General features: G+C 35.7%; 2 non-coding genes across 2 annotated transcripts; both read left to right on the plus strand.

Annotated features, from left to right (window-relative positions):
- Positions 1–16,845: 16,845 nt before the first annotated feature.
- TRNAL-AAG (transfer RNA leucine (anticodon AAG)) lies at positions 16,846–16,926 on the plus strand. Its single transcript has one exon. It is a non-coding gene; the product is annotated as a tRNA-Leu (tRNA).
- Positions 16,927–17,502: 576 nt separating this feature from the next.
- Positions 17,503–17,583, plus strand: TRNAL-AAG (transfer RNA leucine (anticodon AAG)). The gene has a single exon. It is a non-coding gene; the product is annotated as a tRNA-Leu (tRNA).
- Positions 17,584–18,956: the final 1,373 nt, after the last annotated feature.

An 18,956-nucleotide genomic window follows, 5' to 3' on the forward strand; every position in this document is an offset into this window, starting at 1 on the left:
TACAATTTAATGACACGTGCTAATGCATAACCTACGATGGGTGAGCCACTTACTTGGTAGGCCTTAGCCGAAGTATTCCCTAAAATATAACGTAAGCTCCTAGCTCATCGTATACGTCTTACGCTTTCGTTGGTGGTTAGTTCCTATTGGACCATTTGACAACTTCCTAAGTATTTCACAAACACAATTAATATCCATCTTGAGTTTGTGAAATACGGCCATAACATGATCTATTTTACCTTAAACGGGGTCGAAATCAAGTCTCAAAGGGTCAAAACAGTGCCAAACAGGTTAGAAACTGGTTTCCCGAGCCGAATAAGCCGCCAAAGCCGAGATGCCGCCGTCCAGCCGATGAAGCCACTGGAGTCGAGGGGGTGTCGCGCTGCAGACGTGCCAAGTGGCACAACCAGAGGGCGACGCATGTGCAGCGGTCTCGGGTTGAGGCGCGGGTCGTCGGGTCAAGCGCGCGAGCTATCGGGTGGTCGGACTCCGGACGCGGATTCTGGTTGTGATGGGCCGTAGGATTTTGGTCAAGCGCATGTTTCGGGTAACCAGCCAGAGATAATTATTTTAAGGAGTAAAGGTGGGCGTTGATTTTCTTGTGGCAATAATCAACCGCTGCGTGTTTCGGGTGATTAACCACTAGGGTCCCTTGATTTTGGTTGATCTCTTGTGATGATATATGTATTTGACCCCAACAGGGGAGTTTCTTACTGAGTATTTTAATACTCACCCGGTTTTTAAAATGGTTTTTAGGCGAAGCTGTGGCATGGAGGTGACGAGTAAGATGCAAAAGTCACTCATGGAGTGACTCAAGGATTTTATGTTTTTGTTGGAATTTTATTTTGATGGATAGACGTTTCCGCACTTGTGTTTATTGATTTAAACTGTTTGTGGAAGCCTAGTTTATGAGAACTAGGCGGTCACGCCATATTACCTTTTGATTTTAATTTCCTATGTTGTTTGAACATTTTTTTGGTTGCATGTTTTAACCTTTTAAAACCGGTACCCCACACTAGATTTTAATAAATAACCGTTTTACATAGTTTTCATTAATTTTAAAACAAATCAAATTATTTTTTTGTAATGGCCCTAACGGCTACTTATAAGATAATTCGGGTCGTTACAATAAGGTTCCAGATTTACTGCCACGTGCTACCACCATAGCACCCTTCGCAATCTTCCACGAACTCTTCGCAAACTCTGTTGTATAAGCTGTGCTATCCAACTGACCAATAGAAATCAGGTTCTTCTTGAGACCAAGAATATATCTGACATCCTCTAATGTCCATTGATTTCATGCCGAAGTTTTTACGTAGACATCCCCTTTCCTTCAATCTCTAAAGCTTTGTTGTCGGCAAGATATGCATTCTCAAAATTTTCATACTTGAAATTTTGAAACAACTCTTTATTTGGAAACGAATAAAAAGATGCACCTGAATCCAAAATTCAGGATTCAATCAGACTGTTCACATTGAAGATTAAAAAATCCCAATGTCTTTTGTTGAATTTATACAATCATCGTCATCCTCTAATTTGTGATTCGGCTTCTTCTTTTGTCTCGTACAATCGTCTGGAAGTGACCTTTTTCTCCACAATTCCAACACATTACGTTTGGTCTGCTTGAAAAATGTTCACGGTTATTTGATTTTGATCGACCTTTGTTTGGGTTCTTCGATTTACTTCTTTCCCTTTGGTCAACATTGAGAGCACCATCAGATGAATCCCCAATTTCTCGTTTGTGAATACTTTCGCTAAGAACTACCACTTGGATTTCATCAAACTTCAACTTTTCTGATCCTCGGGAACTGCTGATCGCGGCAACAACAGTATTCCACTACTAGGGTAAAGTTGACATCAAAATCAGTGCCTTAATTTCATCTTCGAAATTAATTTCCACTGAACTCAGTTGACTTACAATCATATTGAATTCGTTTATTTGATCAGCAGCAAATCCACCTTCAGACATTTATAGATTGAACAATCTCTGCATCAAATACACCTTGTTCATAATCGACAGTTTTTCGTACATATTCGACAGCACCTTCAACAGATCTGACATTATCTTCTCGTTGATGATGTTGAACGCCACATTTCTAGAAGCGTCAACCGGATCAACCCTAGGGCCTGACGATCCTTGAGCTTCCGCTGTTCCGTGGTCATGATATTCGGCGTCATCCCCAATAGGGGTTTGTGAAGATCTTTCTGGTACATATAATCTTCAATCTGCATCTTCCAGAAATCGAGATCGGATCCATCGAACTTCCCATTTCCAATATTTGAACTCTCCATCTTTACAGATCGTGATGAATTTCGCCTAGCTCTAATACTAGTTGTTAGGATCGCACAATAACGCACACACTTGATCAAGATGAACACAGAAAACAGGAGAGAGAAAATGCAAGGAAGAAGATTATCAAACGATTTATATTGATGACTTGAGTTAAATACACCAGAGAACAGGGGTGTACACCCAACCCAGAAACCCGAGAACCCGACCCGACCCAACCCGAAATATAAGGGTTGGGTTGGGTTGTGTTGGATTTCGGGTTTGGGTTGGGTCCATTTTTTTTAACCCGATCTGATTTGGGTTGGGTTTAGGTTCCAAAAGAAAATGATTGGGTCAACCCGGCCCAATCCAAAAATATTAAAAAAAAAAATTTGAAGCCCAGAGGCAGAAAGTCAAAGCCCAATCTACGGTCTTGTCTTGTCTCTTACAAAAGCCCAAGCCTGACACTTCTTAGCAAAACCCAATAATTACTTAATTGTTTATAAATAAATTTAAAATAACTTATATCTCTCCCTCCCTCTCTGCGTCCTACCCACCCTCCCTCTTTGCTATCTGCTTCCTATGCACCCTCCCTCTCTGTCCTGCGTCTATCTCTGCTTCTCTCTCTAGCATCTGCTCTCTACCTCTCTCAATGTTTGGTTCTTCTCTCTCTACCTCTCTCTCTATTTCGTTATTCTCTTCTCCAATTCTCCCTCCTTCTCTCTCTGTCGTACAAACTTTTGTCTTACTCTCTCAGCCTCACCTCACTGCCTTTTTCTCTCTTTCATAGCCTCACGCCAAAATACAAATCTCTCTCGACACTGTCTATCACAAGAAATTTGATCTCAATAGCATTCTCTTGGGTTCTTTGTCTTGTTTCTCTCTCGTGCGCCATCTTTCTCTCTTTATTCTCCTAGAATGCCATAACGAGTAAGCTTTTTCTCTTTTTGTTATATCCCCTTGCAAAGACTGATTGTATATTTTAATTTTGATGCATTCTATCGTAATTGTTCATATTGGGTTGAATGTTTGAATCATAATAGTTCTATTTTACTTTTTATAGATGGAAAACAATAGTGCAAATGTATATGCAAGTAGCTCTAGTAATTATAATGCATCAAAGCCACCATTGGCTGCACAATCTGAATTTAAGAAGAAGAAACCTAGTAAATCAATCGTGTGGGATCACTTTACAAGATTAGAGAACAATAATAAGAGGTGCTAGTGCAACTATTGTTCTAAGGAGTATGCTTGTGATACTAATTCTTGTGGAACTAGCACGTTATGGAAGCACTTAAAAACTCAGTGTAGAAAGTACACATATAAGGTGGAGGACAAAGGACAAACCACTCTAAGTTTTCAACGTTCAATAGATGGAAAGGGTGGTAGTAATATTGTTCCTTCGTTATTTAGTCAAACAAGATGTAGAGCAGCATGTGCCAAGATGATAATTATGGATGAATTGTCATTTAAATTTGTAGAGAATGAGGGTTTTAAATTGTTTTGTAGTGTTGCATGTCCTAAGTTTGACCCTCCAGTAACCCTTGCTAGAGATATAATTTAGCTCTAAGAAAAAAAGAAGTTGAAAAAAAGAAGCTGACACATGGACTTCGTTGCAAAACATTAATTACATGATAATCACCACACGTTTTATTAATTCAGAATGTAATTTGCATTAAAGAATTCTCAACTTTTGTCAAGTTTCTAACCATAAGACAAAGACTATTGGCAAGATTATTGAGAGTTGTTTATTGGAATGGAGAATCGATAAGGTTTTCTCTATTACAGTTGATAATGCAAGTTCCAATAATATAGCTATTTCATATATGATGAGAAGGCTTAGAAATTGAAATTCACTTGTCTTAGATGGAGAAATATTACACATGAGGTGTTGTGCTCACATAATTAACTTGATTATGAATGAAGGACTTAAAGAAATGCATGATCCATTTTTAGTGTTCGCAATGCCGTGAGGTATGTTAGATCATCCCCCAAGAGATTGACAAAATTTAAAGATCGTGTTGAACAAGAAAAAATTAAATGTAAAGTACTTGTTTGTTTGGATGTGGCGACTCGATGGAATTTCACTTATTTGATGCTTGATCATGCCTTGAAATTTGAAAAAGCTTTCAAAGTAAGGAAGAAGAATTAGATTGGGTTGATTACTTCAAAGAGGGGATCATGGAAACAAAAGAATAGGTTCATCAACCATTGATGATTGGAAAAACGTTGTAGTGTTTGTAAAGTTTTTGAAGGTTTTCTATGATGTCACTACGAAGATAAGTGGTTCTTTATATGTGACTTCTAATTCTTATTTTCATGAACTTTGGGGTATTCGAGAACTTTTAATTCAGTGGAGTACAAATGTGAACTATGTTTTAAGTAACATGAGTTCAAATATGAAAGTTAAGTAGGACAAATATTGGGGCTTAGTGGAAAGAATTAATAAGTTGATATTCATAGCAGTGGTACTCGATCCTCGTTACAAATTGGATTATATATCATTTTGCTTTTCGAATATTTATGAAGATGTTACGGCTAAAGTGATGGTGGATGACATAAATAATTACTTAATTCGTTTGTATGATTACTACAAGTTTTATGATAATGCTCAATATCATCATCAATCTGAATCAAGACTCACTTATAAGTCCATGAGTATGGAGATGGACACAATTGATGAAGTGGATTTGAGTGGTTCAATATTAGTATTATCAAGATACAAACGAATAAGAGAAGAGCAAAAGTCACTCGAGTTAAAGAATGATGTGGATCGATATTTATCTGACCTAGGGAAGAACTTGATGATAATTTTGATGTTTTGGCATGGTGGAAAGCAAATGAGTTTAAATATAGAGTTTTATTGAAAATTGTCCAAGATGTTTTAACCGTTCCAGTGTCGACTGTATCTTCTGAATCAGCATTTTGTACGGGTGAGAGGATTCTTGATTCTTTTAGGAGTTCTTTGACACCTAAAACAGTGGAAGCTCTTATATGTACATAAAATTAGATCAGTAGAAAATCAGTACCGTTAGATATTCCTCAAGAACGTAAAGATTTGGAGATTTGTTCTAAGAATGAGACAGTAACTCCGAATCTATTTATTGTCTATTTGTTAAAATGTATTCTATATATTGTTATATCACAATTTATATTTTATTTTTCCGGATGATTTAAGACCCTCAAGCTCCATCAATGTAATAATTATTTTTCAATGCAAGTAAAATATTTGAAGTTACAACTTTCTCCCAACAATCTTAAAACGGTAGTAACTTTCAAGATGCTATTTTTCTTTTACATGAATTAAAAATATAATAGAGGGTTGGATAATTTTAAATTTTTAGGCATTTTGTTAAAGATTAAAGATTATATATTATGAATATAAATAATTTAATTAGATGTGGTAACTTTGAAATTGATTCATTGCATATTCTTTACATATTTATAGGTGATAATATGAATGTAATAGAGAGTTTTATACTTTTGATTTACAACTTATAGGTAGTAATTGTTTTATTTCTTTAGGTCCTACAAATTAAACTTGTTTAATTTTTTTTGGACCAACCCGAACCCAACTCGAAAATAGAGGGTTGGGTAGGGTTACCAATCCAACCAACCCAACTTTTGGGTGGGGTCAAAAAAACCTTCAACCCAACCCCGACACGTTTTACATCTCTACCAAAGAATATAGAGAATGAACCAAGAGAAAATCACTGCTTAATCCATTACAGTTTACTAAATATAACTTTTAACATATATATATAAATAACCGCCTTTAAAATAACTACTATGTATATTTGTACCAGAGGAGATCTTTTACTATAAATAGTTATCACACTCATATCGATTCTTTCAGTAAATAGGGGAAGGGAGACCCAACGGTAACTATTCTCAATTCTCTAGAAATCTCTTAGGATGTTTCTATTTAATCTTTTTGGTATTATTGATCTTTCAAATAAAATAATGGCATTTTTTAAATTTGTGTAAGCTTTAGGGCTTTTTGGTAATTTGTTATTTTGAATATTTTATTCTTAAAATTTTTCTAATTTTCTAATTTTTTTTTTTTTTTTGTCACTTTTCCCATTTTGGGCTCCTTGATCCTTCCCCATAAGAAAGTTACCTCAAAATTACTTTTTTGTCCTTTTTCATTTTCAATTTCTTTTTAACTACCTTCCATCTTTATAAAACCATTAAATTTTACTTTCTTGGACTTCTTAACCTTATTTGGGTGTCTTAACATAAATATATTTAATTTAAGATATTTATTATGCATTTATAAATTAAAAAAAGTATTATTATTTATGTTTTGAATTTTTTTAAATAGAAACAAAAAAACCTTAGATTTTCTTCTTTTTAAAATCTCATAACCCAAATGTTTTTTTAGTTGTTTCAAGTGGGTCGTGACGTAGACTAACGAGAAAAATAATAAAAACACATTAAACTTTTTCGCTTTTAGAAATAGAAAGACTTTAGAAATTTAAAAATATAAAACATACCCAAAATAGACATATAAGTTAACTAAGAAAATGAACATAAAAGTCGGTTCACCCAAAACTCATTTAATTGTTTAGAAGATCGTGCAATACCATAATAGGTGAACAATTTCCAAACCCTAACTGAGTTTATAGTATAATGAGAATTACCTTAAAAGCTTTTTAGGGTCTCCTAGAAGCTTATATAACTACAAAACTTACCCGACCCTAATCGAGTTTATATTATGCAGGAGAATTATCTCAAGAATTTTTTAGGGCCTCCTAAAAGTTTATATAACTGCAAAACTTAGGCTTAAATTTCCTAGAGCCCAAATTAAAGGTTGTAGTAACTAACAAGGCTACGGGTGTGATTAAAAGCATAAGTAGACTACTTATTGAGTATTATTTATTCTTTATACTCACCCGATGATAACTTTCTTTTTTAGGTGACTGTTAATCTGCTGGTCGAGGTGGGAGCGCTCAAGAGCTACGTTGTCATTAGAGATGGGTCATCCTGAGACATTAGTCTTTTTGTATTCAGGGTTGATCTTTGTTTTGTATCTCGTTCCCTTGTCCCTTGTGTTGAAGTAAATTTGGAAATAGTACATTCAATCTGTAAATATTTTTTTTTCCCTTCTTTTGAATGATGCATTGTTTATTAAATTTGTAAAAAAAAATTATCATACTTTTTCGTTATCAATTTGTTAGTCCATGATGTGATATGTTATTTAAAGCCTAAAAATAAAGTCACGAAAAACCATATCAATTTTGACCTTGATTTAAGTCCTTGGATGCTCATAATTTCTCAAATTTCCTTGTATAGGTCCATTAATGAGTTGGCTTTCGAAGACTTTGCTATTTTTGTAAGAAACGATCATTAAGAGGGTTAATTTGGGTAAAAGTTGAGAGTAGTTCATAAAAACTAAGGGATGACTAGTTCAATGGAGTCGACCACGTCATCATCTCGTACCTCTTGACAAGGAAGAGACATATGCCATGGCTCCATTATTCTTAAACTCGATTTCATTCGTTCACTACAGTGAGTTTCTCACGATTGTTTGTTCACCAAGCCTCTCGCCCTGTCATCAAGGAAGCTCTAGAATCTTGTTTCAACCAAAGCCATCTGTTCTACATGAAGATATTCGTCGAGGAAAGATGGGTACTCACCAACCCTAATCCCTAGAAAGTTCTCCCTTCTTCGTTTAGGGTGCACTCATGTCCTTAGACTTTCTTTCCTTACCCTAAATTTGTTAGTATAAGTCTTGTGGAATGACTTCTACCAGAACTTATCTCAGTCAACTCTATGAATGGGAATGACTTCTACGAAGGAGAAAAAACAAAATGTAGAACAAGCACATAAAGAAGGGATGATGTCGTTGTTCTTGAATACACTCTTTGTTAAAACTAATCGATAAGAGAATACAAGATACTCTGTAGAAAAACTATTGCAATATGTGCTTTGTATTTCTTTTAGATGATAACCTATTAGGTAGGTGGAGGATATTTATAATAGAGGCGGCACAATTTATTTCTAAAATTTCTAATCTTTTCCTAAAATATCTAAAAAAAAAAAATTTAATATATAGATATCTTTATTTCTACATCATTTTCCTAAAATATATAATATCTTTATTCCAAAATTTTCTAAATCATTTTCGTAACATTAAATATACAATCGTTCATATAATTATTGGGCTTAACCCCATTGAGGTAGTGATGATATTTAACATTCTCCCTTAGCACTAGTTCTCATTCGCTGCACCATGTTGAACTGACAATGAAAGCTCTAATGTTAGCCCTTTTGTAAACAAGTTTGCCACTCGATCGATTTCTCCCGTCAAGGCTTTCTCTCTAATGGAATGGTAGTGCACCTCCACATGCTTTATTCTAGCATGAAACACAGGATTTTCTACAAGGAGAATCAAAGATTGGTTGTTGCAATGAAGTGGTATTGGATAGTCAATTCTCTGGTGTCAATCTTCCATTAAAAGTTTCAGCCATGTACTTTTCGAGCTACTCAACAGTTGTTCTGTACTTTGTTTCTCTAGTTGATAATGATACTGTTGATTGTCTTTTGCTACACCAAGAAGTTGTTCAAGAACCAAACTTGAACACATACCTGGTGCTTGATCTTCGAGTATCGTGATATCCTGCATAGTCAGCATCATGGTATCTAGCTAGCTTGTAGTCTTCGCTTCTTTTATACAAATGATCATAATTGATTGTGCCTTTGACATATCTCAAGGTCCATCGAGCCAAATCCAAATGAGGCTTCTTTGCACTTTATATGTACTAACTAATGACTCCAACTCAATTCTCAAATTTCTTCGGTTGGTCCATGTAGATCTCTATGTTTAACTCTCTGTGAAAGCAAGCATTCTTCATATCCATCTGCCATAATTTCCAATCTTTATATACCACAAGTGCGGGAGGAACCTGTACAATAGTGATCTTCGCCACTAGACGAAACGTTTCATCATAGTCTAGTCCATATTGTCGAGAGAACCCTGGAGCTACAGTCTGTTTCATCATAGTCTAGTCCATATTGTCGAGAGAACCCTGGAGCTACAGTCTGAGTTTTTTTATCTCACAATTGAAACATCAGGGGTGCACTTTATTTTGTAAATCCACTTGCAAAAGATGGATTTAACATCTTCTGGTTTTTATACTAATTCCCAATTTTGATTTTGTTCTAAGGCTATAGTTTCTTCCTCCATTGCCGGTTGCCAAGCTGTATTTTGTGACGTCTCTTCATACGTCTCTAGCCCTTTAATTTCGTCTTTTATTATAATTGTATTGACATACTTTGTATTTGACTTTTGAATTCTTTCTAATCATCTAAGTTGTTGAGGTGCCTTTTCTTTTTCACTAGTTTCGCTTGGTTGAACCACTTCTTGCTCACCAACACCAGTGTCACTTAGATCTTCAAGCACATTAGAACTTAAGCAAATGTGTACAGTTTGCTCCGTCGTTTTTTGTGGTAGAATTTTTTTTCAATGTTGCCAAATTCTGATAATACTTCCTTATCTGAGGACCACCCTACTTTCATCCTTAAACAATGATCTCGTCATCCCCGTAATCAATATGTTCTCTCATTAGCGCCATGAGCACTAGCTCATCTTCTTCTATGACACATATTGCCTCTGCATCCCATTCCTCCTCCATCTCCATGTTGGAAGATGCCACATTGTTTTCAATGTACTCTTTCCTGGACCAAAAATCTCTAGACATGTGGCCTTTCCCACAATTGTAGTAAATACCTCCAAAAGGTTTTGAGAGGAGAATAACTAAGTTACAATAAACTATTGAAGTTTGGAGGGATAATATTATTAAATAATGCTTTTATAGTTTTATAAATAACTCATTAACAACAAATTTTAGAAACAAATTTTCAAAAATAGTTAAACTAAATACTAAAAATATATTTATTTAACTATTTTTGACCTAATAAAATTCTTCTACCATCTCCTTTGAAAATTTTCTTTTAGGTCAAAGAATTAGTTTTCTCTCGAAAAAAAAAACTCTGCCCACTAAGTTATTCAGGCAACTTTTGAAATGCTTCTAATTTTAGAAGTTTTGTCAACAAATCAGCACGTTCCTTCTTTTGTAAATTCTGAAAGAAAGTGAAATCTTATTCTTATATGTTTAGAATGTGTAGAACTCGATTTTTTTGGATAGCTTAATAGTTGAAGTATTATCACAGATTAGCTCTGTTCCTTCTATTTGAGAGTGACCAATCTCTTTGAGTATCATCCTCATCCAAACAGCTTACATGCACAGACACTAACAACAACAAACTCAGCTTCTATGGTTGATAAGGTGACTATATCCTGTTTACAAGAAGACCAAGCTACTGCTCCTCCACTCATCATAAACACATAGCCTAAAGTACTCATGCTATCTTCCATGTCTTCGACATAGTCACTTAAAACCCTTTTAGCTCACTTCCTCTTGATGAAGAGTGTTTGCTCATTGGAACTACTTTTGGATCATTTCTTGATGAAGTAGGAATTCATTCGGCTAAACCAAGTTCTAAGTACTTGTTTTAATCTGTAGAGAGCCTTTTGGAGTTTGTACACCATCTCCTCACTTTCCTTTTTCTCATAGCCTTTTGCTTGTTCAATAAAAATATCTTCTTTTAACTCGCCAAATAAAGAAGCTGATTTGACATCTAACTGATAGAGTTTCCAATCTTTCTGGGTTGCAAAAGCAATGATCATTCTCACCGTGTCCATTCTGGTCACAGGTGCATACACTTCTGCATAATCATTTCCATGCTCTTGTGTGTAGTCTCTTACAACCAATCTTGCTTTGTATTTATTAACTTCTACAGACTCATTTAGCTTGGTTTTATAAATCCATTTCACTCCTATTTTCTTTGCTCCAGTTGGTAGAACTACTAAGTTCCATGTTTGATTTTTTTTTTCAATGGATTTGATTTGTTCATCCATAGCCAATCTTCATTTTGGGCTTTTGACAGCTTCCTCAAAATTCACAAGATCTGAAAGCATCAAGAATGTCATATTTTCCTCATCCTCTTCAGATAAACCTTCATCGAAATTATAATTTGCTAACCATATAGGTGGATGTCGATTTCTCCCCTCCCTTATTGTCAAATCTGGTGCAACAGCTACTGAAAAATTGTCTCCAGCAACTGGTTCAATTGTTTCAGCAAGCGGTTTAGTCGTTTCTTCCATGATTTCTCCTTCTTTGTTTTTAGCAACTGGTTCAATTGTTTCAGCAACCAGTTTAGTCGGTTCCTCCGTGATTTCTCATTCTTCGGTTGTGTTCTCATCAATTTCAATATTTTCCCCAGTCCAATTTTGTTTCATCTTCAAAAAAAAATTTCAGTCCCATTTATAATCTTCCTCGAAAGCTACATTACCACTTACTATAATTTTATTTGTAGTTAGATCAAACATTCTATAGCCTTTGGATTCGCTGCTGACTCCAAATAAAACACATGTTACACTTTTATCTTCAAGTTTGCTTCTCTTGGCATCTGGAATATGGACATGTCCCGCACATCCAAAAACTCTGAAATAATCTATTGATGGTTTCACTCCGCTCCAAGCTTCTTCTGGTGTTATGTCTTTTACTGCAAGAATGGGTGATCGATTCAAAATGTGAATTGTCCACCTGACTGCTTCAGGCCATAAATTTTTAGGCATTTTCTTCTCTGTCAACATAGCTCTTACCAAGTTCATTACAATGCAATTTTTGCGTTTGGCCACTCCATTTTGTTGTGGGGTATATGTTGTGGTCAATTGTCTCTTCACTCCATGTTGTTTGCAAAAATCGTTGAATTCTCCTCTTCTATTTGTCCTTCACATCTTATAGGCATTCCAATTTCCTTTTCCACCATTGCTTTAAAACATCTGAAATGATAAAATGTTTCTGATTTTTCTCCAAGAAAATAACACCATGGACTTCCTTGAAAAATCAACTATAAAGCACAATAAGTACTCTTTTTTGCCACTTAAAACCTGGTGAAATTGGACCACATAGATTTGCATGAACAAGACCCAATTTTTTCGTTGCTCTCCATTTACCAATTTTTGGAGAGTCCAATGTTGCTTGCCTTTCAAACATGCCTCACAGGTGGTGTTTGGAGCTACAATTTGCGGCACGCCTTTCACCATGTTTTTGTGTTTCAAGGTGCACAAACCTTTGTAGCCGAGATGACCATAACGATGGTGCTAAAGTGATGACTAATCCGTATTTGAAACTTGGAGGCATCTTCCTTTATTTGTTGTGGTAGATGGTTTAGTACGCAAAATAAACAGTCGATTTGCGCTCATAATTGACTCTCTATTCTCTATTTTTTCTTTTTGTGGATGATAAATGCTACATACACCATCTTTGAACAACACTGGTACTCCTTTTTCTTGTAGTTGTCCAACGCTTAAGAGATTATTTTTGAGTTCAGGTACCCAATACACATTACTAATAGTGTTACACTATCTTATGCAAAGTTAATTTCACTGCACCCTTTCCCGTAACTTTCATACTTTATTATTTCCAAGCTTGACAATGTGGGAAAAGATCTTGTCTAAGCTTGAAAACATATTTTCACTTGCACACATATGGTTTGAGCAACTAGAATCTAAGAACCAGACATCACTCCTTTTTGCTTCATATCTTTTCATATGAGCCATTAACAACATTTTATCCTCTTCTTCCAGCATAATTCAATTCCTTATTCATCTTTGGACATTCATATTGAAAAAGACCTAAATCACGACACCTATAACATTCAACCGTTGCTTTGTTGAAAGTTGATCTTCCTCTTCCGCGTCCTCTTCCTTTGTTACTTATTTCCATTTATACTTTGACTTTTAGAACTTGCTTCTCTCCATTAATGTTGGATCTTCGAAATTTTTGTTCATGCACCACTAATGAACTTTGTAATTCATCAATGAACATGTTATCATGCACCACTAATGAACTTTGTAATTCATCAATGAACATATCTTTGGATTCTTCGATGAATACTACAACATAAGTAATTTTTTCAGTCAAGGTACGTAGAATTTTTTCTACAATTTTCTTGTATGGCATATCTTCTCCATTGCTTCTCATCTTGTTGGATATTATCATCACTTTTGCAAAATAATACGTGATAATTTCATCCTTCTTCATCTCTAGGATCTTAAATTCTCTCCTTAATGCATTAAGAAGAGATTTCTTCACTTTTTGGTTTCCACCAAATTTTCGCTTCATTGAGTTCCAAACAATCTTGGTTGTGCGACGATCCAAGATTTGTTCAGAGACAGTACAAGCAATTGCCTAAAAGAGATAATGTTTTACTTGGTGATCTTTGAGTCTAGCATCATCAAGGTGGCCCTTTTCTACCTTAGTTAGCATTGTTCCATCCTCTAGTTTTGAGAAACAATCTCCACCACACCCCATAGACCCTTTGCTCTAAGCAAATTTTTCATCAGCTCACTCCAATCATCATAGTGACCATCGAAGTGAGGGATCTTCGCTAAAGTTTTGTCTTCACTCATACTCTCTCTGTGTCTTCACTCATACTCTCTCTATGTCTTCATTCATACTCTCTCTGTGTCTTCATTCATACTCTCTCTGTGTCTTCACTCATACTCTCTCTGTGTCTTCACTCATACTCTCTCTGTTTGATCACTCAAAAAATTGCAGCTCTGATACCAATTTTTAAGTTTTGACAAGAGAATAACTAAGCTAGAAACATAAACTGAAGTTTGAAGGGATAATATTATTGAATACTGAACTTGCTTTTATAGTTTTACTCATCAATAGAAACTAACCACACATCTAGTAAAATAGTTAAACTAAATACCTAAAAAAAATACTCTAACTAAATAAAGAAAAGATATTTATTTAAATATGTTGACATAATCAAATTCTTCTAACACAAACCTCATCTCTTGAGAGCTATTGTTGTTAATGTTGTTTTGAGCTCTACTTGGTTGTGCATTTTCTTGGTGGCTTCTTTCTTTGTCACCATTTTTGTATCCATATTTGATAGGTGACTTATTGTTGCTCCGACTTTTACTTGTGTAGAGTGCTCCTTCTTCACCCTTCAATGTGATGCCTCCAATTTGTTTAACCATGTATTCTTGGCTAACAAATTTTCAAACTCTACAAGCGATGGTTGAGCGGGCCATCCTTGTACAGCAATAACAAAGCTTCTATATTTTGGTCATAATCCGTGGATAATGATCCTCTTCTCGAGCTTCTCCAATGATAGACTTCGGGCTTAGTTCAATAATCTTTCGAAAAATCGACTAGAGTTTGTGGAAGTACTGAGCAATCGTCATGTCACGTTGTGAAATTGAAATTAGCTTGTTTTCTAGAAGTTGTAACCTAGTATCGTTCCTCTTTGAGAACAGCATCACGAATGTGTCCCATGCTTCTTTAGATGTCCCAAATGTGCTATAACATCTCTTCTCCGATTGTGGTCTTCAAGATAAACATTGTTTTGCCTGCTTTGATTCTCTATTTGCGTAAGGCGGTGTTAGAATCTTCCTTTGGCACAATTTCACACTCGCCAACAATCTCCCAAAAATTTAATGAAGGCAAGTCTGAACCAATAAGGTATTACAAGAGATGGTATAAGTCCTTAATGAACTCTATGCATGACATTGGGTTACATAACTGAGACTTTTAATAAGAGTAACGTCCTAGGACGTGTATGAATGAACGTTAAGGTAACAAGATGTTGAAATCAAGTTATAGCACTAGGACATGAATATGAGACCCGTAGATGTCATGGAGGTAGAATACTGGCCTTAAAAAGCTTTATATGTGACGCTCGAAAGAGGGAGGTGAGTTAGTCTAAATATAAATGTATTAATGTTGAGATGGTCGAGTTAGTCTAACGCGGCAGATTAAGGTTCTGGTTCGAAAAGACATGGATTTAAATCTCACTTTCAACATTATTGTTTTCTCCTAACTTTCTAGAGATTTCAAAATTTAATTAATATATTTAATTTTTTTTTTAAAACTCTAGGCATGAAATTGGGTTACATAACTGAGAGTTTTAATAAGAGTAACGTCCTAGGACGTGTATGAATGAATGTTAACCTAACAAGATGTCGAAATCAAGTTATAGCACCAGGACATGAAGATGAGACCTTTAGATGTCATGGAGATAGCATACTGACCTTAAAAAGCTTTATATGTGACGCTCGAGAGAGGGAGATGAGTTAGTCTAAGTATAAATATATTAATGTTGAGATGGTTGAGTTGGTCTAACGTAGTAGATTAAGGTTCTGGTTTAGAAAGGCATAGATTTAAATATCACTCTCTAACATTATTGTTTTTTCTCACTTTCTAGATCTCAAAATTTAATTAATATATTTAATTTTTTTTTAATAAGGTTAACTCCAAACCCATAAAGTATTACATGAGATGATATAAGTCCTTAAATCACCTCTATGCATGAAGTTGGGTTAGAGTTTTAGTAAGGGTAATGTTCTAACCCAACAAGATATTGTTGAAACCAAGTTAAAGCACCAGGAATGAGATATGAAACCGTTTTGGCCTTAGAAAGCTTTATATATGATACTCGAGATAGAGGTTAAATCAATTTAAGTTGAAATGGCCGAGTTGGTCTACAACGCTAGATTTAGGTACTTGTCCATAAAGGCATGGTTCAAATCCTACTCTTAACCTTATTATTTTATTCGAACTTTCTAAAAATCCCAAAATTTAATTAATACACTTGGAAACTAAATCCCAAAATTTAATTAATACACTTAAAACTTTTTAAGAGGGAAATTATGAACCAATTGGCATGAGATGATATAAATCTTTAATCAACTTATGCAATTTATGCACTTTTTAAGAAGGGAAATTCTGAACCATATCTGAGAGTTCAGTAAGGGTGAAGTTCTAGGATGTCTATAATGAACTTTAGCCCAACAAGATATTATTGAAACAAAGTTATAGCACCATGACATGAAAACGTTAACCCAACAAGATACATGGTTGAAACCAAGTTATGTTCGAGAGATTAGACCCTTTGAAATCTTAGAGGTAGCATATTGGCCTCAGAAAGCTTTATATAAGATATATAAAAGAGGGAGATAACTTAGACTAAGTTGAGATGGCCGAGTTGGTCTAAGACGCCAAATTAAGGTTATAGTTTGAAAGGGCATAAGGTATTGTTGAAATCAAGTGAGACCGTTTAATATCTTGGAGGTACCATATTGGCCTTAGAAAGCTTTACATAGATACTAAAGAGAGGGAGCTAACTTGCTCTAGTCGAGATGACTAAGTTGGTCTAAGGCGCTAGATTAAGGTTTTGGTTTGAAAGGACGTCGGTTCAAATCCTACTCTCTACTCCCAACAATTTATAACTTTTGAGATGATCGACTTGGTCTAAGGCACCAGATTAAGGTTTTGGTCCGAAAGGGCGTGAATTCAAATCCCACTCTCAACATTATTGTTATCTTCTAATTTTCTAAAAATCATAAATTTAATTAATCCACTTAAAAACTTTTTAATAGGCGTAATTCAGAAGATAAGGTATTGCATGAGATGATGATATATTTGATATCTTGAATATTGGCCTTAGAAAGCTTTACGTACATGCCCTAGAGAGGGAGTTGCCTTGCCAAAGTTGAGATGGCCGAGTTGGTCTAAGGCGCCAGATTAAGGTTCTGGTCCGAAAGGGCGTGGGTTCAAATCCCACTCTCAACATTATTGTTTTCTTCTAACTTTCTAAACCGATAAGGTATTGCATGAGATGATATAGTTGATATCTTGGAGGTACCATATTGGCCTTGGAAAGCTTTATCTAGATGCCCTAGAGAGGGAGCTGCCTTGCCGAAGTTGAGATGGCCGAGTTGGTCTACGGCCAGATTAAGGTTCTGGTCCGAAAATCCCACTCTCAACATTATTGTTTTCTTTTAACTTTCGAAACCGATAAGGTATTGCATGAGATGATATAGTTGATATCTTGGAGGTACCATATTGGCCTTAGGTATTGCATGAGATGATATAGTTGATATCTTGGAGGTACCATATTGGCCTTGGAAAGCTTTATCTAGATGCCCTAGAGAGGGAGCTGCCTTGCCGAAGTTGAGATGGCCGAGTTGGTCTACGGCCAGATTAAGGTTCTGGTCCGAAAATCCCACTCTCAACATTATTGTTTTCTTTTAACTTTCGAAACCGATAAGGTATTGCATGAGATGATATAGTTGATATCTTGGAGGTACCATATTGGCCTTAGAAAGCTTTACGTAGATGCTCTAGAGAGGGAGCTACCTTGCCGAAGTTGAGATGACCGAGTTGGTCTAAGGCGCCAGATTAAGGTTCTGGTCCTAAAGGGCGTGGGTTCAAATCCCACTCTCAACATTATTGTTTTCTTTTGACTTTCTAAACCGATAAGGTATTGCATGAGATGATATATTTGATATCTTGGAGGTACCATATTGGCCTTAGAAAGCTTTAGGTAGATGTCCTAGAGAGGGAACTACTTTGTCGAAGTTGAGATGTTCAAGTTGGTCTAAGGTGCGAGATTAAGGTTCTGGTCTGAAAAGGTGTGGGTTCAAATCCCACTCTCAACATTATTGTTGGGTTTTATGTCCTAAAACTCATAGTTTGTAAACAGAGTGTTCTATCTAAATCTAAGTATATAGGTTTTATGAGTATTGCATAAGAGATCGGACCATATTGGCTCTAGTTCGCCGACTCAATAGGCCTCCCATTTCAGGGGTAAGACTGGGTGAATGGCTATAGCTATATTGGCTCTAGTTCGCCGACTCAATAGGCCTCCCATTTCAGGGGTAAGACTGGGTGAATGGCTCGAGATGTGGGGTGCTCGGACCATATTGGCTCTAGTTCGCCGACTCAATAGGCCTCCCATTTCAGGGGTAAGACTGGGTGAATGGCTATAGCTATATTGGCTCTAGTTCGCCGACTCAATAGGCCTCCCATTTCAGGGGTAAGACTGGGTGAATGGCTATATTGGCTCTAGTTCGCCGACTCAATAGGCCTCCCATTTCAGGGGTAAGACTGGGTGAATGGCTCGAGATGTGGGGTGCACAGCTCTAGTTACGAACAACTTGTGAAGGATCGACTTACTAATCATGGTTATACCAAATGGACAGAAATATATCTATAGTGAGGGGAGTGCAACTACTAGGCTATAGTGGAGTGTCCTAGTAGTTAACGAATGTTGGTTAACAAGGTTAATGAGTTTAGCCGGTTAATCTTGGATCGTTGGAGCCCATGATCTACAAGTGAGTTCGAAGTGTTCGAATTCAAATTAGAGAATATGCGCTACATATATACGATATATTTAACCGCATTTTTGTTTTATTTACGAATTAAACAAAAGGAGAGAATCGGAGATATTTAAATAAGATTTAAATATCTTAATGAATTATGTGTCGGAATTGATTGGGATGCCAAATTAATTGTTGAATTGAAATAAAAAAAGTCAAAATGTTGACTTCATTTAATCGAAAAATCCATGTTAGTGGAATTTTGAGGTGTCAAAATTTGGTTTAACCAAACTTGCATGTTTGCCAAATAAACCCCACAAGTTTGAGTGGAATTTTGAGTGTCAAAATTTGGTTAACTCAAACATGCATGCTTGCCACATAATCCCAAACATTTGAGTGGAATTTTAAGTGTCAAAATTTGGTGATCTCAAATTTGCATGAACATGCAAACATGACTCTTTAAATAGAGTGATCATGGTACATGGAAGGTCTTCTTCTTCT

This window comes from Cucurbita pepo, chromosome 2, assembly GCF_057944985.1.
Source record: "Cucurbita pepo subsp. pepo isolate OVF chromosome 2, ASM5794498v1, whole genome shotgun sequence".
NCBI lineage: Eukaryota > Viridiplantae > Streptophyta > Magnoliopsida > Cucurbitales > Cucurbitaceae > Cucurbita > Cucurbita pepo.